The sequence below is a fragment of the Meriones unguiculatus genome, chromosome 18 (genome assembly GCF_030254825.1).
Source record: "Meriones unguiculatus strain TT.TT164.6M chromosome 18, Bangor_MerUng_6.1, whole genome shotgun sequence".
In the NCBI taxonomy this organism is placed as follows: Eukaryota; Metazoa; Chordata; class Mammalia; order Rodentia; family Muridae; genus Meriones; species Meriones unguiculatus.
Genome location: NC_083365.1, coordinates 65,531,375 through 65,553,077, shown reverse-complemented (window position 1 = coordinate 65,553,077; position 21,703 = coordinate 65,531,375).

Genomic DNA, 21,703 nt, shown 5'->3' with positions numbered 1-21,703 from the left:
AGAAGGTTGAGGTAATCTGTACTGGATGGGTTATTTCTCTGAGATGTCATGGGCCCAGTAGAGAACCATCCGCTTTCTATTGCCCCCCAGGCCCAACTGTACCGTTCTCATCTCTACACTGTCCTGTGAGCCCTGGCTACTCTGTCCCTCGGGACCATAGGCACCATCTCAGGTCAGGAGGCCCAGCCTCCTTCCCTTCTCCTCTGCTTTGCTGCCTGTGCACTCATGGTCTGGGTGGGTCTTTCTTTCTTTCTTCAGAGTTTTCTGTCTCTCAAGCTACTCTCTCTAACTCTCTCTGGAGTCAAGAATGACCTTGAACTCCTTGACCCTCTAACCTCCACCTCCTGAGTGCTGGGACTGCAGGTGTGTACCACCATGCCCGGAGCTGGGAATCAAAGCTAGAGCTTTGTGCGTATTACATGAGTGCTCTACCAAAAAGGTGTGCCCTCGATCCCGTGATATATCATTCATACACAAATAGAAACACTAGTTTCCATGTCACTCCAGTGACTCTACCTGGCGTGGGTTCTGGAGGACTGACCGCAAGCTCTCCTGTTTGCATAACAGGCTCATGACTGGCTTAGGCATCCCTCAGTCCCTTATTGATATTCTTCATGGGGCTTTCTCACGCTGAGCTTGAAACTTTCAAGGCTCCAGACCTGAGACACTGAGCTCTGAATTTCTGGCCCAGTTTTCTACAGTCTGCTGAAGAAAGTCTGCAGCCCAGAGGTCGCTGGGGTATCTTGTGTCAGCCCTGGCGGGGAGGGGGGGTGACCTGAGGACACAGCCAGGTGGGGAGGAGAAGAGCAGCCACCTTTCCCTGAGGTTCAGGTGACAGCAAACCCTGTTCCCTCCACAGCATTCAGCCATCCTGCAGCATCCCAGCCCTGCCTGCTCACGCACCAGGAAAACCACACAATTGAGTCCCTTCCATCTCCAGCCGCTCCGGTGTCCTGGTGAAGCGCCAAGTCCCTAGCATGCCCTGTTCCACCAGGCCGCCAAACACCTGGGAAGCTGTCATTCCATGCTGTCACTCTCCCTGAACTCAGCCAGACTGTGAGAACACACGTATACACAACCTTGAAAGCAGCCCAGAGCCCTGAGACTTCTAACTTCCAGAAGTGGCCCCTGGGGGACATCAGTTTCTAGGTTAAGACAGCAAGATATGACACTGGGGAGAGAAAAAAAAAAAAAAAAAAAACACGAAACAATTTAAAAGGAAAGAAAACAAACTCAGGAAAAAATAAATCAAACCTACTTACAGTTGTACATGCCAATAGTCCCATCTCTTGGGTGGAGGCAGGAGCACTACCAAAAGCCTAATGACTGCCTAATATACACAGTAAGACCCTGTCTCAAAGAAAAGGAGAAGGAAAGGAGGGGAAAAGAGACAAAGAGGAGGAGGGAAGAAAGGGGAAATAGAAGGAGGAGAAGAAGGAAGGAAGGAGAGGAAAAGAAGAAAGAGATGGGAGGAAGAAAGGAATAAAAAACAATAAAGTTGAACTTAGAATGAACAACAAAATAAACATACTCTTCGTTTGGTTTCTAGGGACGGATGAACTGAAATAAACCACACCCCCACACCAGCACACCACAAAGCCAGGCTCCTTTTCCTCTGGACCTGTCTTCCTTAGAACATGAGCCAGACACGCCTGAACACCACTCCCTTTCTCTAGACCCATTTTCTGAGAAGTTGGCTGGGATCATCCGAGCCAACGTGCCTGAGGCCTCTGAGAGGCAGGTGGCTGCTCAGGCTAAGCTGCTTCTTTGTTTGCAGCTCTGAGGCAGGGGAATGATATTTGCCAGTTACCACTGCCAGGTTGGGCTTGCCAGAACAGGGGGACAGAGCAAGGCCAGAGAATGTATGCGGAGATTCCAAGAGAGGAACACAATCCTTACAGCATGCCTGGGTTGCAGGTTGTCAAAAGGTGGCTGTACTGCCCACCCAGAAGAAAGCTGCTGCCAAGGGCAGGGAAGTGGCAGGGGACTGGGTCAACCTGGCACAGTCCCCTAGATGAGCAGAAACCAGGAATAAACAAAGCTGCTAGTTTCTGCAGCTGGGCAGCAGGGCAGCTGGGCAGCAGGGCAGGATGTTTATGGTCCCAGCATCTTCAGCTCCTCACCCTCAATTTCATATGTGTGCATTGGGGAGGGTCTTCTATAGGGTTTCTATTGCTATGATGAAACACCATGACCAAAAAGCAAATTGAGGAGAAAAGGATTTATCTGGCTTATACTTCCACAGCACTGTTCATCCCCGAAGGAAGCCAGGAACTTAAACAGGGCAGGATGTAAAAGTAACCTTTATTCTTCTGATGTAACTGTTTTCTCTGAGGCTTATTGCCTCCTCCGCTAATTTAGGCCTAGTCCTGGAAGCTTCTACCCTCCATACAATCTAATCTAGGCCTAGAATGTTTTCAGCCTCTGAGACTTAATAGCTGAATAAGCTCACTCTTTCTTGTTCTCTCTGAACTCTGGCTGGCTGGTTCAACTCAGCTCTTTGGCTCAAACTTCTCTCCAAGATGACTGATTGAATCTGCTTCTCTTTTGGCTTCTAACTGAATTGCTCTGCTTGGCCTCAAATTAACTCTTAACAGTCTGTTCTAATCTTCTGGCTCCTTCTCATTCTCTGGCTTGTTCTGTCTTCACCCGTGTCTAGCGTGTTCTCTCTTCAATATGTCTCTGTAAAATTCTCCCTCTGAATTCCATGGACTGAACTGCCACAAACTCAACTCTACTGTGCTGCCTCTCAGCTCACCGACTCAACCAAACTTCATGAACAGAACTGACAAGAACTCAGAGAGCTACATGCCTCTGTTTCCTGAGTGCTGGGATTAAAGTTGTGTACCACCACTCCTGGACTTAAGCTTTTCTTTACCTGAAACTTGCTCTATACCAAGCTGGCCTTGAACTGAGAGATCTGCTTGCCTCTGTCTCCTGGGACTAAAGGTATGTCTGTGTTATGGCTGGATCACACAGACTTAGAAGGTTTTTGGATGTGATCTCTTGTCAGAGCAGCCATGACTTGAATTAAAATTCCTCTAGAGCAGGAATCTGGAGGCAGGAGCTGATGGAAGCCATGGAAGGATGCTCCTTACTGGATTGCTCCTTTTGGCCTGCTCACCCTGCTTTTGTATAGAAACCAGGACCACCAGCCCAGAGGTGGCTCCACCCAGAATAGGCTGGGCCCACCCCCATCAGTCACTAATTTAAACAATGCCCTACCGGCTTGCTACAGCCTGAGCTTATGGAGGCATTTTCTCCTTTGAGGTTCCCTCCTCTCCAGCTAGCTTGTGTTAAGTTGACATAAAACTAGCAGCACAAGAGGCCGGCCTCTTGGTGTCTGTCTCCAGCTGAACACTCCTCCTTCTATGAAGCCTCTGTTCCATGCCCTTGTGTTGTAGTAATTCTAGTCTCTTCCCTAGTTCTTCCACGGGGGGATGTGCACAACCAGAATTTAGTATTCTTTTGCCTTCTTTAGTTACTTCACTGACAACCTTATACCTGGTTAACACTATTTCAGCTGCTGCTGCTGCTGCTGCTGCTGCTGCTGCTGCTGCTGCGTGTGTGCGAGTGCGTGCGTGCATGCGCTTGGAAGGTAGAAGCAGAAAGATCAGGAAAGCGAGGTCATCCTTAGTTATGTGGTGAATTTGAGAGCAGCATGGGCTGTATGAGTTCCTATCTGAACAATAAGCAAACAGAGCCCAGGAATGGGTCAGGTAGTAAAGTGTTTGCTCTGAAAGCACAAAGACCTGAATTTAATCCCCAGAACCCATGCAAAAAATGCCAGGCGTAGAGGTGGTCGCTGGTAATCCAGGCACCAGGGAGGCTGGGACAGATCATCCATGGGGTTCATTACTGCCTAGGGAGCTGCAGGCAAGCAGAGACCCTGTATCTAAGAATGTGGACAACATTCCTAAGGATGACACTTAGTGGTTGCCCTCCAGCCTCGATACTCATGTGTACGCATGTGCACGTGTACCTGCACACATACAAACATACACAGCCACGTGTACACACATACAAGCACTAGAAAAGAACAAAACACTGGTTAAACTCGTTGTTAAGATGATGTTGGCAGTCCTTGCCCCATGGCTGGTCCTCACTGACTCCTTGGTCTAATGACTCGTGTGTTTTTATTGCTTTCTCCTGGTGAAGTGACCTTGACATGAGATTTAACAGGTAAGGCGTCTTTAACCCTTCCCTCCAGTCACCCATAAAGTCATCGGGTGCCAATTTTTCAAAAATCTTCCACTTTTCCTGGAAAAATAGTCAAGTGCCCATGTTTGTAGATAAATAGAGTTGTATTCGACTCCAAGTTCTACTTCCTGATTTACAGACAGCCTTGGGCAGCTTGGTTCTCCTCTCACAGCCTGGTGTAGCATGTAGAAATAATAACAGCACTTGCTGAGAAGCAGAGGCTAGCCTGGACTACACAGTAAGATCCTGAGCCTTTGCAACTCTAAAAGCCATGAGATAGAGGCTTGGTTCAGTGGTAGAACATTTATCTAAGCTATACAAAGGCCCTCAGTTCAGTCTCCAGCACCATAAAAATCTTGATGGGACTCTCCATGCCAACATTATTCAGCTTCCAAGATCTGCTTAGCATTACCCCAGGTGCTGCTGGTTTGGTGGAGCACAGCACTCGTGAAATCATAGTTGTTAGCTTTTCTGCTTGTTGCTTTAAAAATTAATTGATAATTTTACACATGCATATACTATATTTTGATAATATTCACTGCTCTCTTTTTTAATAATTTATTTTTATTTTATGCACATTGGTGTCTGCATGTATGTCTATGAGAGGGTGTCAGATCCCTTAGAACTGCAGCTACAGATGGTTGTGAGCTGCCATGTGGGTGCTGGGAATTGAACCTTGGTCCTTTGGAAGGGCAGCCCATGCTCTTAGCCATTGAGCCATCCCTTCAATGTGACAGGTAACAGAGGATGACCTTGAACTCCTTATTATCATGCATTCACCTCTCAAGTGCTAGAATTGAAGCATGGGCAGTAACACCCCATTTATGCAGTTCTGGAGAGCCTCGACAGACGCTCTACCAACTGAGATACATTTTCATCCACTCTCTTAATTTTTTTTTTTTTTTTTAAGTTTTGGTCTCACTGTGTATCCCAGGCTGGCCTCAAACCCATGGTTATCCTTCTTTAGCCTCCTGAGTGCTAGCATTAGAGGCTTACACTGCCATGAGATTTAACATGGGCACTTGACTATTTTTCCAGGAAAAGTGGAAGATTTTTGAAAAATTGGCACCCGATGACTTTATGGGTGACCAGAGGAAAGGGTTAAAGATGCGTTACATGTTAAATCTCATGGCTTCTGCAGCTTCTAATTCCACAAACACATTGATCAGAGCTCATCAACTAAATGACGACTCGCTCCAAGTAAACTCTTCTCATAATTTTCTATAATCCTACTGACAGCTTCAAATTCACGAAAATCTAGCACAATGTAGGTACATCTTTAAAACTGGACAAGCATTAAAATTTTGGGAGGATAAAGAGGTGGCTCAGCAGTTAAGAATGGGTACTACTCCTGTAGAAAACTCAACTTTTGTTCCCAGGACCCACATTGGGTGGCTCACAACTGCCTGTAACGCCAGCTCCAGAGGTCTGGCGCCCTTTTCTGAAACTCTTCAAGTGTCTGCATTGAAACATGCACATACCCACACACAGACACACATAATTAAACATAAAATAAATATTAACAAATAGTCGGTTTGGGTTTTTTGCATATATTAGGTGGGTGCCCCACCACTCAGATATGGCCCAGCCCATGGATGTAGAGTTGGAAAGCCCCAGGCTTGGGAGCTGAAGGGCTGTTACAGATGATACGGGGATCCTCAGAATGCGGCCACTGGAGTGTTGTTACAGGGCTAACGTTGATTGCCAACGGGGGGGGGGGGGGGGGGTCTGGAATCACCTAGGAGACAAGCCCCAGGTGCGTCCGTGAGTGAGGGCGCTTCTAGACTGAGACAACTGAGGCGGGAAGACCCTCCCAAATGTGGGCAGCACCATCCTGCGGCCTGGATACACAGGAGATAGTGAGCCGAACGCCAGCGCTCACAGACCTCTCTGCTTCCTGTGGCTGCCACGAGACCAGCGAGTGCCATGTGACCGATGCCTCAAACGCCTACCACTGTGCTTTCCCACCATGATAGGCTGAACCTCAAACTGCGAATTTAAAAAAAAAAAATCTTATCTCCCTCAAGTTACTGTGTCCAGGATTTTTGTCACAGTGATGAGAAAAGAAGCTAATTCGTCCTCCTCTGGGAAGAAAAGTCCTTACACAGAAGCAAAGCTGAGGGCATTTGCTCCCCTCCTGCACTAGCATAGAAGGTGACAGTCCTCATGGGCACACATATGTACGTATTCATGCTTATACATGCATAAACCACACATCCACACATAGTAAATAAATAGATAATCAGTTAAAGGTGTCAGAAAGCTTTCTTTCTGGGTTGTTCCTTTCTTCATCTAGGTGACGACGTGAAAGGAGGTCATGCTTACGCACACTTTAGCCATGGAGCTATCTTTCCAACCACACGTGGGGACATTTTCAATGTCAAAAATTATCACCAACTATAAAACATTCCAGTCCAAGCAACAACCATGTCTGTTGTGTAAACGAACATGACTTTGACTCTGGCCGTGAGTCAGTTGTTGCCTGCTCTGGCTCCTCTGACGTCCCATGACAAGGTTACCCACAAGCCTCTGGTGACGTAGGCTCCCACGCCTGTTCTAAAACTATCAGTGCTGAGAGACTGAAGTCCTCACTGTGAACCTACTTGAGCCAGACTACAAGAAGCCACCCATGGCTGCTGATCCCTAAACGCCAAGCCGCGTGTAGAGGTTTCAGGGGTGGCAGTCCAAGGACAAGGAAGGAGAGGTCATCCTCCAAACTGAAGGTGTTAGCCCCAAGGCGTCTCCCCTCCTTCCTTTAGCCCGCTGCCCATGCTGCTGCTGCTCACCACTTATAGGGCCCACCCATCTGTGAGGCTGACAATCCCAGGCTCCAGGAGTCATCTCCCCTGCCTACTTCCTCCAAGTTTCCCTTCAGCGACAGCATCTCTCACTGAACCTAGTGAGAACCTCTCTACTCCCCTAGTGCTGGGGACACAGGGCCATACTGACGTACCCAGTCTTTGTACACTGGCGCTCGGGAGTCAAACTCTTGTCCTGATGCCTGCATGGCATCACTTTACTGACTGAGGCCAAAGAATATTTAAAACATTTCACTTCCTCCAGAAAACCTTTCTTGACAGTTTGAGGCAACTAACATATCATCTCTTTCCTCCAGATTTTGGCAACGTGCAGGGTTTGTCCTGCCAAAGCAGCACATAGCAGTGACTTGGGACCATGGTTTCAGGTTAAACCATGTCCAAATTCCAAGAGCAGCTCTACATGCTGTATGCATTTGAGCAGGCCCTCACCCACCGAGCTTCATTTCATAAAATTGTCTTCATAATAGCAAGCCCTCTAGGGGTCTCCTGACAATGACATTAGGCATTTAGGGCATGGGACGTGCTGAATGAATGGCAGCAGTCATTTGTAAGTGACCGTTTTAGCATGGGTGACCAGAAGGAAGGTGTGACTGTTCATCATCCTCTTGCTGTCAACTTGACAGGATTTTGAACCACCACAGAGAGGCACCTCTGGGTAGGTTTGTGAATGTGTTTCCAGAAAGGCTTGCCTGAGAAAGGAAGACATGACTTGAACATGGGAGGAACCATTCCGTGGGCTGGGGCTGAGGACTGAGGATGAAGAAGGTGAGCTGAGCACCAGCATTCAGCTTCCTCACTGTGGATGCCAGTGACCAACTGCCTCATGCTCCTGCCTCATGCTCCCAGACACAGTGGACTGTGCCCTCAAACTGTGAGCCAAAACAAACCCTCCCTTCTTAAGTAGCTCTGGTTAGGTGTTCTGTCACAGCAAGAAAAAAAATGTAACTTCCTGCTTTTTCTACCAGAGTCATCACTGGGGACCAGGAGGTGGGTGACCTTCAGTGAGTCCTGATTTAGCCACTGATGAAGAACTTCCCAACACCCTCCAGGACCTCAGTGTCTCTCTCTAGCTGTAAGACAAGAAACAGGATACATTATACCCCAGGCCTTTGTGTGTCGCCAGTGACATGCTCTGGTCACCTCTTTGTCCCTGTGGGACAGCCCTGAGTATATGCCCAAAAAAGCACCCCTGTCAGGTGACACAACCACAGGGCCAGCAGTCAAGAGCAGTGGGCAGGATTCTAGTCAGAAATAAGGCCCATGCTTTGCCTCTGCACTCTCTGGCACCCCTGTTTTCTTTCTCACATCAGTGCCTGACTTCTCTCCCCCAAAGTCATGCTGTCTTACCAGACCCCATCGGGAAGTTGTGAGCTCTGGGCTGGGATAGGGCTCAGCTGTGGAATGCTTGCTTAGCATTCATGAGGCTCTGAGTTCAACCCCTAGTGCCACATGAATGGAGTGTAGCTGTGAGCATCTCTGATCCTAGAACTTGGAAGATGGGCAGATCAGGTTTTTAAGGTCACCCTTAGCTACACAGCAAGTGCAAGGCCAGGCTGGGCTAAAGAGAAAGCACAGCAGCAGGAGTGGGTGGAGCTCTGCATCTCAGAGAAGCTTTGGTAATGTCTTGGGCTTCTGACTGTGACACAGGTCTGTGACACAGTACATTCTTTAGGCAACACTGGGTAAGATCTGGGTCATTCACATCACACAATGTGTAACTTGTCTGCTCATTAGATATCTGGTCCATAATTTCTCCCTCTGTGAAAGAGAGCTGAGCTCCTGGAGCCAATAAAATACTAACTATAGTATCCTCTGCACCAGGCCCCGCACCCTATAGCATCTCTTTAAACAAAAAGTTTGCAGGGGGTGCCAAGGGCAGTGGCAGCAAGTAGGACCCCCAGAGAGTTCCACTTGTCCCTCTGGAAGCAATGCAAGGGAACCATGTGCACCCAGATCTCATCTTTCCCCCTCCATAGGCCCCAGGACCCCACATCCACAGGCTAAATGATGTATGCCCTGGGTCTCAAGCCCAGAGCCAGGGCCAAGATCCCGGCAAGCATTCAAGATCAACAAGCCTCGGGTTTCCTGCTTGAGGTCACGCTTGAACAACATGTTCTCTTTCTCCAGCAAGGGGGTGAAGCCACAGAACCAGGCAACCCAGCCCTGGTACTTCTCCAACACTCTGCCCCCTCCCTGCCCTCTGCCCTCAGTTTCCCCCTCTCTGGCCTCTGCCTGTCCACATGGATAAGCAACAAGTCCGGCTCAGCCTGAAGAAACCGCAGCTACACTCTGCAGAGCCAGTGTCTGGCCCTGGGGAAGAGCAGGCCCCAAGGTGTTTGCTCCCACGGGACTACTGAGAGCAACTGCCTTTTACCTCTGGCTGCTCTGGAGGTCTCAGAGCCCCGGAAGGATGAAAGGCTGGCGTGAATGAGGCATGGTATCTGTGTCCAGGCTCTTGTGCCCTGACATTGCCCCTAGCCCTCTGGCTGAAAGCTCTAGATTGCCTGATACAACCGTCTTTGAGCTATTGACCCATGCGGATCCCTGAGTCAGCTACAATCCCTGTCAGCTTGCACACGCATCTCCCCAGAGAGACTTCTCCCTGTCCAGCCCCTCCCTAGCCCCAGGCTCCCAGCTCCCACGATCCACAGGTCTCTGTGGGACTTTGGAGTCAGGGCCATGTGGCTTGCATCCTCAGAGCCACACTTCACACCCTCAGGCCGCCTCCTGCTGCCTGCCCCAGAATGCCACACTGAACTTGCCAACCTCTGTGTGGAACTTGCAGACTAAAGCTCACACAGTCCTGTGATCAGAGTCCTTCCAAGGCCCTCGTGGGACCTCTGGCTCGCCCGGTGGCCCCCTCACTAGCCACCTTGCTTCCCGTTCTGGTTTTTTTTTTTTTTCTCTCTTTATCTTTTTTATTTTTTATATTATTCACTTTGTATCCCAGCTGTACCCCTCCCTCATTCCCTCCCAACCCCACTCTCCCAATGTCCCCTATAATCTTGGGTGTTAGAACGCTTGGTATCCAGATGGTAGCAATGAATGGGAAGGCTCTTGAACATTCCTGGAGAAGAGGGTGGGTGAGCCTTGACAGCCAGGCCCTACTTTCTATTCACTCTGTTTCCTGACTGTGAATACAAATGTGACCAGCCAGCCTCCTGCTGCTATTCCTTCCCCACTGTGATGGACTATGAGCCTCTAACTGTGAGCCAAAACAAATCCTTCCTCCCTCAGGTTGCTTCTTGTCTTGTATTCTGTCACAGCAATGAGGAAAATAAGATTTAAGAAAATGTAATGTAATAACAAATTATTATATATTATACAACATAATAGATAATGTATTATATATAGTACGTAATATACAATAATATATGGGATATATTATATATTACATAATAACATAACAGAGTATGAGACTAATAACCAATGCCCACCCAGAGGTTGTGCCACACTATCTCACCATGAGTTTGTGGTGCACTGTATTTCTGTCCATCAGGATACTTGCTTCTTCCCTGGCAAATGGCCACCTATTCATCTTGCAAGTCTCAGGCTTCATCTTCATTGTGTTACTTTTCTCCACTCTGTGACCAAATACCTGACAAGAACTTAAGGGAAGAAGGGTCTCTCATGGCAGTGGGTGAGGGTGACTGGCTCCCAGCTGTGGAAGCAGGGCTGGACTGAGACTAGGGCCTGATTATAGCCCAGAAGGCCTTTCTCCCTCCCATGAGGACCCACTTTTTAAAAGCTTCACACAGCCTCCTGAAACAGCACTACCAGCCGAGGACCAAACGTCCGAACATAGGAGTCTTTGGGAGGCCTTTGTATCTAAATCATGCCAGGAAACTTCCTAGAGAAAAATCCTAGCCAGGGGTGGTGGTGCATACCTGTGTTCCCAGCACTTGGGGAGGAAGAGGCAGAAGAATCTCTGCAAGTTCAAGGCCAGTTGGGTCTACGAAGTGAGTCCAGGACAGCCAAGGCTACACAGAGAGACCCTGTCTCAGGAAAAAAGAAAAAATGAATGAATGAATGAATGAATGAATGAATGAATGAAAAGGAAAGAGGGGGGAAGGGAAGGGAAGGGAAGGGAAGGGAAGGGAAGGGAAGGGAAGGGAAGGGAAGGGAAATCCCTCAGGCTGTGTGGGGTGTCTCCTGCAGGTCCCTTAGAATTAGAGCCTTTTTTGTCCTATTGTAACCATCATCTACTTGTGTTCTGATCTACCTTCAGCCGAGAGGCCCCATAGACTGGTAAGTGATGGATACCTGTAAGTACAGAGAGCTCCTGAATTTTCTTTTATTTTTTATAGTCAATAAAAACTTTAAATAATAAGATGAAATTGAATTGCCATGCCCCTAAGAGGAAGGGATTCCCCCCACCCCAGAGACACTGGCCTTATTCATATAGTCAGCATTTACTACCACAGCCCACATGAGGCCCAAAGGAGGAAGAAAGCCCAGCAAATGGAACATCACAGTTTTGTCTGCAGGAAGCCAGCACCACTACCCAGGCACATTAGCCTAGCATATAATAAATTCTGAGACCTGGCAGATTCCCCACTGACCACACGGTTGCTACAGTGAAGGCGCCCCTGAACTGCTCTGTGCTGGGCACTCAGACCCTTTAGGACTTGAAACCCTCCCCAACTCAATATTCATCCCATGTGTGAACATGACCCGACCTATGAGCCTCTGAAGCCCTGGCCTCTGACCTTGACCACTCTAACCTGCATGTGTGTGTGAGAGTGTGTGTGTGCATGTGCGCACGTGTCACTTATAGTCAAATCTGTACCCAGACTCCACACTTTGCCCATACAAGGGGGCCCAAGAAATGACAGGAGGAAGCCCACATAACTCTGAAATTGTGGAGAGAAGACATTGGCAAAGGCAGAGGGGTTTAAAGAGCAACTCCCAGGGGCAGGAAACAGCTCAAGTCCACTAAGAGGTAGCTGCAGCCCTTACAGAGGACCTGGGCTGTGTCCCCTTCACAAAAAAAGGCCACGTGTGGACACAGCAGATCCCTGGGGTTCACTGCCAACTACTCTAACAATGGAATTTGTTCTCTGGCCTCCTCATGCATACACACACATACACTCTTTTAAGGTGTCTGTTGCCAAACGCTACCTCAGCGCACACTGGCTGTACAGTGACTGGGGTCCTAGTGCTGCTAAATGCCTAGAGCATTGCAAAGACTTTGCTAACCCAAGCCCCCAGATATTCTTCCCTCTATTCCTGGCTCAGCCTAGCCCTCTCACTCCTTAATTCCATCAGTGAGAGCCAAGTACTACATGCTGCTCTCTGCCACCTGGGGACAGCATGACAGAATCCAGGAATGGACTCTGCTTGAGCCAGAATGCTGGGAAGCATGGGCCTGCAGCTGGAAAGACTCAGTGAGAACTTGCTCTGGGGCCTGGCGTTGGCAGGGCAGAGGAGAGGAGAGGGAGCAGAGGGGGAGTGGGGTTGAGACAGCACCTACGCCACCACACAGGCAGCTGTGGAACTGGAGATGACCCTGCATAGCTGTTCCAGGCGGGTGCCAGAGGCCACATCTTTATACGCCCACAGAGTCATCACTCACCGTCTGACCACGCAGAAGACACAGCGTTCGCCCTCTGGCAGAAAGAAGGTCAAGCCTTGGCTAAGGGGATCTTACCCATGACAGTGCTTAGTCCCAGCAGTGGGGGACTAAAATGGACCAGCATCCCTTCAAAACCTTTACAGGAAGCAGCCTGTCTAGGGCAAATAGCACCAGTCTTGGAACCCAGTCTCAGCCCTCCGTATCTACAGCCAAGCTCTGGCCAGCCAAAGACCCAGGGTCTTCAATCCTCATGACACCATCAGCTTCCTGGGAGAGGAGATGCATAAACCAAGGAATGGGTGCCAGCCCTGCCCAGAGGGGAGCCCTGCTCCAGGTTGAGCCGCCCTAGGGGTGGCTGCAGGCTTGGGCTGGGTGCTGAAGGAAGGTTTGAATGGTGGCAGGCAGGGCTCAAATCACACAGGGCTACAGGATCAGGCAAAGGGATGCTGGCCGTATTCCCCCTTAGGAAGGGCCCAGTATCCTTGTCATAGGGCTGTTAGGTGTTATGTAGCCTGCTAGTGTGACGTTCACATCAGGCCAGGGTTACTCTGAGCAGTTTTCCAGATGAGCTCATTTAACATGGCCCCACTGCTAGGCAGTAGCAGCCAGCCCTGCTTCATACGTGAGTTAGCTGAGGCCCCTGGAGGTTCAGTCAGTTGTCACTGTCACCCATCTAGTGAGAGGCCCCAAGCTGGTTGGCTTCAGAGCCCAGCCCAGGAGCACATGACCCTCCCTGAACCCCAGCCCTGTTCCTCCCTGTGCCAACCCCGTGAAGATGCTGACAGCCTCAAGACTCCAAAGGCCTTAAAGGCAGTTTGTCTTCCAGAGACAATGCAGCTGGCACCAAGCCCTGTGGCGGCGGCAGTAGGCCAGGGACATAGTTTGGCCCCAGAACATCACCGAGCAGTTGGCAGCACCTTCGAACTGCGACTGGAGCAGCTGGGGGAGGCAGGTGAGGTACAAGAGGAAGGTTGTGTTGTCCCCACCCCAGCCTCGCCGGCATGCCCCCGGTTCCCACGTAGTGCCTGGCCTGGCTGGCATCCGCAGCTTCAGCCATGACCTCCTCCCTCACCCTACATGCACACTCTGGCTGCCGCTGCTCTGCCTCTCTCCTCTTAAGCCTCAGGGGTTCAGGTATCTCCCAGCACAGTTGAGCTCACTTTTCCCTGCGCATCAGCTCTAACCTGAGGGCTCCCTGTGAGGTGTCTCACCTCTGAGCAGGTTCTCTGGGGCACAATTCTTGCCTAAAGGCCTTACAGGAGACAGGATGTGTCCCAAGGGTCTGTCATGTGCTAGGCATATAGTTTTAGCTCACTGAAACTTTGGAGAACATTGGTATAGCAAAGGCAGGGGTCCCTTCCATGCGCTGTGAAGCCTGGCAAGGATGTCCTGGCTGGGGATGGGCTGGGGGCAGGGTGCTGAGTCAGTAAAGTGCTTGCCCCGAAAGCCTGTGGACCTCAGCTCAGTTCTCCATCCTGAGAACCCACATTAAAAAAAAAAAAAGAAAATCTTGCGTGGTAGTGCACATGTAACCCTCGTACTGGGGACGCAGAGACAATTTGCTGGTCAGCTAAATGAGTTTCAAACCAGTAGAAGAAAATAAAAAAAATTAAAAAGGTGGAGTGGATGGCGCCAGCAGAACAGCAGCAGGGCTATCCTGCACCCTCCTCACACAAATGCAAAGACGTTCATTGTACTGGCACACACACACCTCACATACAGATGCATACACACAAGCACACACACCTGTACACACGAACACACCCATGCATGCATGCATGCTTTCTCACACACAGAATATCTAGGTGGACCAAGCCCAGGCCAGGGCTCAAGTGACTCATTTGCATGTGAGGGATCTGTGCTCTATTGGGAAGCAGACATTTTACTCACGGGGACACTTAGGGGCCAACAAGTGACAGATACAGGCCTGCCCAAGCCTGCTGTGAGCAAGCCACCTGTCAGCCACCCAGAGCTCCCAGCATGTGGTGAGGCCCATGCTGGGACTTCCTTCTCCAAGCTCATCCAGCAGCCCAGGAGGACTTAAGTCCAGTTCCAAGTCACCCAGGTCCACTGAGCCACTATCACCGGGACTAGGAAGGGACTGAATCATGTGGCTTGTGAAACAGGAGATGCAGGCCCAGAGAAAAGGTGACTCACCAGGTGGTTGGTTACAAAATAGACCTGGCTCCTGCCAGACGCTGTCCCTGACTTGATTTTTCTGTTCTTTTCTGCCCTCCACTCCCTGTTCCCCGCTTGAGGACATTCTGTTCCCACTGAACAGGGCCACTCAATTTTCCTCTTGTAAACCCAGGGTCCTTGGCTGACTGGGATGGTCAGCTCAACTTGGAGCCAGTCTTTGTGTAGGATCCTAGACAGGGCTAAAGGACACTTCTCACCCCCGCCTGGCTCCCCACTCAATCCCAGTTAGGTGCAGCCTCGGGCTTCAGCCCAAGCTTTTGTGAGAGCTGCTCCCAGCTCTGAGGCCTCCTTCCCTCTCGTGCCGGCCACACCACAGCCTCCCTTGCTCACCCTGCACTCCACCATCCCAGTCTAGGAAAACCCAGCACCCTCAGAGCCTCAAAACAATCCGAAGTCATTCCTCATACCCCAGCAATTGTCCAGTGTGGGTCGTGGTACTCAGGTCATGTTTTAAAATGTCCTCAGTTGGGGATGTGGCTCAGTCAGTGCCTGCACAGAGTTCTGGGTCGAATCCCCAGCACTGCATACAGGGGCATGATGGTGCACACCTGTAATCACTGAGCAGTGAGGGCTCAGTGCCAGCCACTGCGCCTCAGTGTCACGGCAGATGTAAGACAGGTAAGTGGAGGGTACCCGGTGTGAGACAGGAGGAGAAGCCCTGTCTGGTCACTCTGTGTGTATGTTGGGGGCAGGGGTGTGCACGGACACAAATGCCTGTGTGCACCCAGCTGTGCACACGCATAGAGGCCAGAAGAGGACTCCAGCTGCCTGCTGTGTCACTCCCAGCTTGGTTCTCTGAGACAGTGTCTCTTCCCAAACCCAGAGCCAGTCTGGAAGCCAGAAAAGCCCAGCAAGACACTGGTCTCTGCCCTACCCCCACCCCAGCTCTAGAGTTACAGGCGAGTGAGGCGTCACACCTGGGCTTCTACACGGGTGTTCTGGGGATTTGGACATAGGTCCTCACGTTTACACGTTTACACTCTTACTGAGCCGTCTCCCCAGCTTGCTCACCCTTGTCTTTACTGAGCATCTTCTTATCTCACTCTGCTCCATGTGGCTGCAACACAGCAGGGTAAGGCCGAAGGCCCACACCCAACCAGCTGGCGGCCTAGCCCATGACAGACATGGTGAAGCACTGTGCACAGATTCAGAGGACTGATCGGGCCACAGGAGATGGCCCAGGGCTACCTCAAGAAGCGCGAGAGAGGCCTTTGGTCACTCATTGCTGTCATCCGTTCACACTGCGAACTGAAGTTCTCAGAAAGAGAAGCCTCATGGGACGTGGGGGCTGGGGAGGTGACTCAGACAGAGAAAAGTACTCATTGCACAAGCCTGAGACCTGAGTTCGGATCCCAAGCACCCAGGTCAGGAGCAGCACACGTATAACCCCAGAGCTGGGAAAGGGAAATCAGAAGGCTCTCCAGGCCTCAAAGGCTGGTACGGCCACCCTAGCTGCAAGAGTGAGCTCCAGGTTCTGTGAGAGACCCCTCTCTCAAAAAAAAAAAAAAATGTGGAGAGCAATAGGGTCAGACAGCAACTGTCAAACTCTAGATGGCCTCCACGTGTGCACGTATGGGCGTGCATACCTTTACACACATACGTATACACACGTGAGCACTCAGGCATAGAGAACTGCGTGGCTCAGGTGGGCCTGGAAACTCCTGATCCTCCAGCCTCAGTGCTGGGATTACAGGCTTGAGTCATCCAACACACATGGCTTCTTGGAATTATTTTTGCTAAAGGTGACAAATAGATCTCTGAAGTCCAGACTCTGTGCAGATGCAGGAGCCCCTGGGATCAGGTGACTAATTAAAAAAAAAAATCTGTAAACCAGGAATTCTTTATGGAGTCATGAAAGCAAAGGATGGTGTCTGGGCCTGCCTGGGTCACAATGAGGTCAGGAGCGAGCTGCCTAAGGGGTCTGCTGAACCCATAAAGCCAGAGAGAGGGCACATCAAACGTGAGTGCGGACAACAGTGCTGAGCTCGGGAAAGAGAGAAGGCATAGGCTGTCTCAGATGAGGAAGCCATGTGACCACACGCACACACATACATACACACACACACACACACACACACACACACCACAGAGTAAATGAATGAAACATGATAAGACAGTAAAAGGTCATCTCTGCAGACAACCAGGTGAGGCCCAAGCTTTCAGAGCTCTCAGTATCCATGAGAAGGGACGATGGAGAAATGACACCTGCCTTGACCTGGAAGTGACCTCACAGTGTTCGGAGGAGATGGGTGAGGCCCTGAGGGAGCATGCCTAGCATCCCGTTCACACCTGAACCAGGAAGGTGATGAAAGAGAAGTCGGAATTACCTCAGGTCTGAGTATCTGCACTAAGGCAGGAAACACCCCCAGGACAGGCGGAATGGCACATTCCATTTATTGCACGTCCCCTCCTCTTCTCCCCATTGTGCGATGGAATCCACATGCGGAAAAGTACAAAACGGGCACAGCTCAGTGACTTAGCACAAAGCCACACAGAAATCCACACCTCTCTGTTCCCACCAAGCATGAGCCTCTCATGGCTCCTCCCTCATGACTTTGGGGTAGTAGGACCTTGCCCATTGACTTGGCATCACCATGACTCCTTAGGTACCCACTTTGTGGGCCTTCTGCTGTGTGTAGAGAGTGACAGAGAACACTTGACACCCTCCTTTGGCCTTGTCACACACACAGGGCCACATATTCATACCCGTCGTACACAATAATAATGATTTAAAACGAGTACTTTCTTTTTTCCTTTCTTAGACAGAATTCACTATGGAGCTCTGGCAGCCTTGAAATTCTTTATGTAGACAGGGCCGGCCTCCAACTCAGAGATCTGCCTGCCTCTGCCTCCCGAGCGCTGAGATTTAGAGATGTGCTCACCATGCCCAGCAACAAATACATTTTTAAAAATAATAAAATGAAGCTCATGCCTTTCCTAGTGTGACAGGAGCATCTTTTGCTACACTGAGATGATTCTTGGAGGCCGCCCAGATGGCCACAAGGATGGCCAGTCACAGTTCAGAACTGGAAGCTGTCGGTCCCACCCCCATCCTCCAGGGTGACAATGTGGCCTCTGTGAAGTCCTCTAAGTAAGCGGGTGTGCCCCAATGGTAGAGCCTGCCTAACACTCAAGGCCCTGGATTCTATCCTAACACCTCTCCACAAATCCCTAAAGCGCGAGGCCCAGAGAATTCCTACGCTGGTGAACTTGTCCGGTAACCTCCCAGGTAAGAGGCTCCTGAACGTCATACTCAGCCTAATAGATGTCACCGCCCTTTTCATCTGGCAGCCTGTGTCTTTCATCACACCCCTTAAAATGGAATAAACAGGCAGGTAAGGTGGCTCAGTGGATAGACTTGAGTTCAATCCCTGGAATGATATGGTGGAAGGTGAGAACGGATTCCTGCAAATTATCCTTTGACTTCACACATGTGCGCTCTCTCTCTCTCTCTCTCACTAAATGCAATAAAGTAAAAATGTTTTAAGGAAATAGAATGAACATGGCTGGAGAGATGGCTCAGAGGTTAAGGGCACTGACTGTTCTTCCAAAGGACCTGAGTTCAAATCCCAGCAACTTCATGATGACTCATAACCATCTAAAATGAGATCTGCTGCTCTCTTCTGGCAAGCAGGTGTACATGCAGGCAGTATAATGTATAAATAATAATAGAAAGTTTTAAAAAAGAAATAGAATGAACAAATCATTGACAAAGTGATGATGCCCATTGTTGGGATCCATAAGCAGGCATCTCTACAGCTAGCTCCAAGGGACCTGACAAACCGGATATCAGGCATCTGTGAAGCCACCCACGGACCGCCTGGAACCACCTGCGCATGCTCTGGGTCACCCTATAAGAGAACTCGAAGCTTCCCCCCCCCCCCCCCCCGCCCTGTTTCTTTTGCTCTCCTGCTCTGTCCAGAGACGGTCTCTGCGACCTCTTCCCCCTAATAAACTTCCCATGTGGAACCAGTCATGCGGCAAGATTTGTGAACCCGCCGTGTTACTGTTGCACGATCCTATCGGCCATAGTTTTGTGAGGCATCAGAGAAATATTGAACTTGAAGAGGGGTATGTGAGGACCTCTCATTTGCGGCATTTTGGGTAACTTGGAGACTCATTATTTGTGTTTGGCACCTGGAGTCTAGCAGCCCATATCTGTCTCCTCTGTGTGCTGCATTAACTCGGGTCTTACAGTGAGAGGTAAGTCTCCAGGCTTTTGTGTCCCTGAACAAAGAATCTGACCAGAGACACTTGGTTAGATGTAGAAATAGAATACACAGCTTATTAAAAAAAAGCAGAGTGAGCTGGGCACTGGGGAGCCTGCCTTTAATCCCAGCAGGTGGATCTTTGTGAATTCGAGGACATCCTGGTATACAGATCAAGTTCCAGGACAGCCAAAGCTACACACAGAAACCCTGTCTTGAAAAACCTAAAAAACAACAACAACCTGGGTGGTGGTGGCACATGCCCTTACTCCCAGCACTTGTGAGGCAGAGGCAGGTGAATCCCTGTGAGTTTGAGGCCAGTCTACATAGTGAGTTCCAAAATCATTAAGGCTACACTAAGAAACCCTGTCTTAAAAGAAAACAAAACACATACAAACAACAACAACAACAAAAAAAAAAAAAAAAAAAAAAAAGGAAAGGAAAGCAGGCTAATGAGTCAAGAGAAAGGAAGACACTTAAAAGTGCTGGTCTAGGAGCCAGCAAAACGGCTGCTCAGCAGAAAAAGACACTTGCTGCCAAGCTTGAAAACCTGAGCTTGATTCTCAGACAGAACCAAAATAATGGAAGGAGAGACCTGCCACCAGGTTTTCCTCTGACTTCCACATTCGAAGTGTAGCATGTGTGTGCACATTCCAACACATCAGACAAATAAATAAACAAGTGTCATTAAAGACAAGGTGCTGGGCCAAAAGACTCAGGTCATTTACATAGCACCCACTTCACCCCACTTGAATAGTGCAGGATTTTCTCCCATCTGCTCCGTTGTACGAAGTCCAACTGGGAAAGATCTCCTTGTCTTTTTCTGACTGGTGTCCTGTTAGCCAGGATGAGCCTTGTCCAGTCTCTACTCTCCTGCGGTACAGTGATGACTGGTGGGAGAGCCCACTGTGTCCAGGCACACCGCTCGGTGCCAGACGTGCAGCGTTGTGTATGGGACAGAGAAAACGGTTTCCAGGGCTGGGGATGCAGCTCGGTTGGTAGGACATTTGCCTAGCATGAGCACAGCCCTGGGTTCGAGCCCCCAGTGCCACATAAGCTGAATGTAGGGTGCATCCCTGTAATCACAGCACTCAGGAGGTAGAGGCAGGAGAATCAGAAGTTCAAGGTCACTTTCAGCTGCAAATGGAGTTCAAGGCCAGCCTGACAAGAAGGTGGCTCAGCCTACACACCCTATGGCATGGGCACTTGGGTTCTTTCCGTTCCGTTCAGTTTCCCCAGCAGCAACAGGAACCACAGAGCTAAGAGTAGCTCCAAGTCCTCACCCAATTCTGAGTTTTTCCTGGGGGCCCCGGAGCCCACAGACTCTGACTTCCAGAGCAGCCCTGGGCTGCTCTCCTCATGAGGAGCTGGAAGGGCGAGTCTACACGCTTCCCTGCTTCCTACAGCATGCCTGTCCAGGGCTGCATCCTCTGCAGCCTGGCCTGACAGTGGGCCTCTGTGTGCCCTGCCACTCCACATGGCCCTTCTCTGTTTTGTACACAAACATCGCCCTTGGGCCTTTGGAAGCTGTAGGCTCACTTTGTCTTTCCAACAACAGTGCACTTTTTTTTCTTAAAGGTGACCGTGCACTCTTTTTGCCATTCAAGTAGGAGCCTCAGAAAAAATGTGCAAGAAATAGGAGGGTCACCCTCTCTCTACTCATGTCTCCAGCAGCTACAGCAGTGCCTGGCACTCTACACTGTGGGCTCAAGAGGACTACCTGATGAAAAAGAGAATGAATTACTAATGAATATCCCCTAAAGACCAACCTTTTCACAGCTCATCTTTTCTTCTCACTCCCTCCATTAAATGAAACAGAGTTGTACTTATTAAGGTATTTCACTTTTTTTTTTAAGTCAGGTTTTCACTATATATTCTTGGCTGACCTGAGATTTGCTATATAGATCAGGTGGGCCTTGAGCCAACAGAGACCTACCTGCCTCTTGAGTGCTGAGATTAAAGGTGTGCACCACCACACCCAGCTTTAATAGATTTTAAACATGAAGGTTAACAGAGAAAAGAGGTCACTCAGAAAGGAAGGAGGACAAGCCATGGGCTCCTTAAGGAAGAGCCACCTTGGTTTTGTTGTTGCTTCAAACAGAGTCCCAGGTAACCCAGGCTGGCCTTGAACTCTCCATGTATCTGAGAATGAGCATGAATGTCGGATCCTCTTGCCTTTACCTCCCAAGTTCTGGGATTACAGGCATGTGTTACCATGCCAAGTTTATGCCATGCTGAGGATCAGACTCAGGGCTTTGAGCATGCTAGGCAAGAGATCTGCTAACTGGACCACACCCCGGCCTCAGCCCCCTTTGCAAAGAAAAGCTGATTACGGAGCCTAAATAGAGGTGCCACAAACCTTGGTACCGGACTCAGAATGTAGCCAGGCTGAACCAGTGTGATCAACATTGAGATTTTTCTCGTTTTCAATCTTTCTTTCTTACCTGCTTCAATTCTCACATGTGTACATGTGTGGGTATATGTACCTGTTCATGTATATTATACTAGTGTGTTATGTGTGCTTTTATGTACTTATTAAAGCTAGACATCAAACTTGAGCTCACTGATTGAACCAGCCAGCATCCCCAGGGACCTGCCTGTCTCCAATTCATCAGTGCTGGGATTACAAGTGCATGACACTACCACTGACTTTTTTTTTTTTTTTTTAATGAGGTCCCAGTGGATCAAATTCAGGTTCTAAT